The sequence below is a fragment of the Gossypium hirsutum genome, chromosome A12, assembly GCF_007990345.1.
Source record: "Gossypium hirsutum isolate 1008001.06 chromosome A12, Gossypium_hirsutum_v2.1, whole genome shotgun sequence".
Taxonomy (NCBI): domain Eukaryota; kingdom Viridiplantae; phylum Streptophyta; class Magnoliopsida; order Malvales; family Malvaceae; genus Gossypium; species Gossypium hirsutum.
In genome coordinates, this window is record NC_053435.1 from 91,703,087 (window position 1) to 91,706,448 (window position 3,362).

The 3,362-nt window shown below is 28.0% G+C and overlaps 1 long non-coding RNA gene across 1 annotated transcript; it reads left to right on the forward strand.

Annotated features, from left to right (window-relative positions):
* The first annotated feature begins 1,463 nt into the window (after positions 1 to 1,463).
* On the forward strand, positions 1,464 to 2,179 carry LOC107934510 (uncharacterized). The gene is made up of 2 exons (XR_001693921.2): positions 1,464 to 1,613; positions 1,949 to 2,179. It is a non-coding gene; the product is annotated as an uncharacterized lncRNA (long non-coding RNA).
* The last annotated feature ends 1,183 nt before the right edge of the window (positions 2,180 to 3,362 follow it).

The window sequence follows — 3,362 nt, forward strand, 5'->3', positions numbered from 1 at the left end:
GTTTAGGTGTGATCGGATCACCTCGTAATTTGATTGTTTTAATAAAATATTTTTTCTTACTAAAACAGTGATTTTGGTCTACGAAATTCGAGAAAACGGGTTCGGGAGTCGGTTACTTACGAGGAAGGATTAGCACCCTCGTAATGCCCAAAATTGGTACCTAATTGATTAATTAATGTCTTAATGTCGAAAGTTAAAAATCCGTAAAGAATTTAAAAATACGATCCTCATTTTTTATTAATGTTAATTTTACAAAAAATGTTTGGGTAAATCGAAGCGGATGCTAAAGACCTTCTTGTCCCGAAGTAATAAAATGTCACATCCAGTACGTTAAGGCACGACATTTTAAACCCTCGAGAATAAGCTTGTCTTTTGATTTTCAAAACTCATGCATTTTAACTTTAAAAGGATATCCGGTCATTTGAGTCAAACGAGAAAAATCGAAACCCAGTATGTTAGGGCACGACCTCTCAAATTTCCAAACACGGAATATTGTCTTTATTAGAGAATTTTCTTTTTATGACAGCAAATATGAAATTTAAAACGATGTGTTTTTTTTTGGAGTAAAATAAAGCGATCGATATCGGATACACACATTGGGTCTTAATACACGATGTGATTTAAACGAAATAAAATAAAAAAGGCAATATGGAGCATAGAATAATAATACATGAATTAGATGCCATGTTAATGAATATCAACATATGAAGATGTTAATAAATAATTTCTAAAGCATATGATGGCAATATTCGTATAATACACCATTTTGATATCAATATTAACAAACGAAGAAAACGAGGCAAAATAATATATAAAGCAATTTGAAGTAAATAAGATAAAATAATTTGAAATACGTAAAATAAATTAAAATAAATAATATACAAAGCAATAATATATGTGATACTTTAAAATAACATATAAAAGAGTTTAAAATATATGAAAAATATTTAAAATAAATAATATGTGAAGCATCTTTAAATAAATAATACATATAGAAAACTTAAAAATAGATAATATATAAAATAATTTAATATGATATATAATAAAATAGTTTAAAGTAAAAGGTCAAGGATTGAATTGAAACCGGAGTAAAAATATAGGGGGTAAATCGTAGATGATAAGACCAAAATAGGATGTGCTTAAAAGGCGAGGGGTTAATAGGGAAAATATCCCAAACCCACCAAGCATGCCATCCCCCATGGTAAATTGAGGGATTAAATTGAATGCAAGACAAAATCAACGGGGTCAAATTAAAAAATAAAAAATAAGCAAAAGAACTAAATTAAAAGAACAAGAATGAGGAAGGGTCAGGGGCACAAATAGCCCATCGAAGCCAAAACACGCTGATCTTGGCCACACTCGGGTCGGGTCTCGGGTCATGGCCAAAATGCTGTCATTTTGGATCTCTGAAACTAACCCTTAAACGGCGTCGTTTTATTCTCTTATTTAAACTAAATAAAAATTTAAATCAACCATTTCCACTACTCTGTAAAAAGAAAAAAAGAAAAAAGAAAAGCCTCCCTTTCTCTCTGTCCCCGCCTTGACCGGCTCATGGGGTTCATCGGTGCTTCATGCACCTCCGCCTCTGTCGACGACCCCTGGAGTGAATCCAAGTAAGCTTCCCTTTCCTTCTATTTTCCGCCCCTTTTTATTTAAAATAGATTTGTAAAAACAAAAATAAACAAAAGAATAAATGGGAAACGAGAAAACGAAGAGAAATCCCAAAAAAAGATTAAAAAATGACACCTTTTAAACTTTGGATCTGATTCTTTTGATTGCTATTGTGTCTTTTTGTATTGATTTTCTGTCTATATGTAAAAGAAGCTACAAAACGATTTCTCTTGGGCTTTATAGCTGAGAGAAAAAGAAATAATACAAAGAATTTCTTTCCTGTGCTGTTTTTCTCTTTTCGTCTTTTTGTTGTTGTCATTTTTGCATTGGCTTGTAGGTACAAGAGTACGGAGGTACGTGGTGGTACAAAGGCTGTCTGCTGGAGGTTGCTGAAGCGACGCAAGACTGGTGTGGCTAGGGTTTCCTGAGAATGTTTTCTCGTCTTGGGCTATTTGGGCCCTAAGTTTGGGCTAGTTTTATTATTATTTTTGGGTATTGGGCTATTTTGGAACATTCTGTGCTTAGGTTTGTATGGACTATTGTAAATGGACAGGACTTATTTTATTTTGATTTAGCCTCTATTTCTCATTGATTTTTTAGTCTAGGCCAAAATTGGCCTATTACAAATTTTTTATTTTATTTTTTAATATATTAAATATTGACATAAAATGTTAATAAATGATAAAATGTTTAATTATTTATATTTAATAAAATAACAGTTTATTGATACAAAATATTATTTGATAAATGATTTAGTATTACAGTTTTATTCTCATAATAAATATTAATATTTTAATAATTTTAAATTTTAAATTTAAATAATCTTTTATTTTATTGAAAAATATTTACATTAATATTTTAATTATGAATATATACTACAATTTATTAATATTTAATAATAAATACTTTCCCATATAAATCATTAATATTCTAATAATATAAATAAATATGAGTACTTGTTTAAATTATGTTCAACTTAATTTATCCCTTTTAGCTATAATGTACCACTATTCACTCTCATATATGTAATATATGTAACTTCGAACTAAGTTTTAATTAATTATTTTTTATTATTAAATTTATACAAGATGTTAATTATTATAAATATGATCTTATTATAAAATAAATTTTGGTTGCTACAAGGAAATGCTTCTATAGTATTTTGTAACAAATATAATTGATGGTGTGTTTGTTTCGCTAAGAATAATTTTTAAAAAAATTAAGAAACAATCAAAAATATTTTATGTAGAATCATCTAAATATCAAAAAATATAATAATTTTTTTCAAAAAATTAATCTATTTTCTAGAAATAATTTTTTAAAAATTATTTTCAATGAAAACAAAATAATCGATTAATTTTAACGGTGGTGCAAATATATATACGAATCATGATTCAAAGTGAACTTCAATGGTAGCTTCCCCTGAAGCAAAAACGTACTGCTCTAGTTGCCATTAAAGCCATAAAAGACTATCTAAATTTATTTTATCCACACCTAATACAAAAAGTAATGCATGGTCCAATCAAAAGAATTCATTTCCTTTATTTATATATATTCTTTTCTAATTGGAGCTTATAGGTAGAAAAAAATATATATAAATAATGGAAATGAATTCTTTTGATTGGACCATGCATTACTTTTTGTATTAGGTGTGGATAAAATATCTTCCTATGTTATACTATTCAATACATGACGGTGAATCGATTTGATAGCCTAAATATTGTTATTCATAATATTGATTTGATTTGATG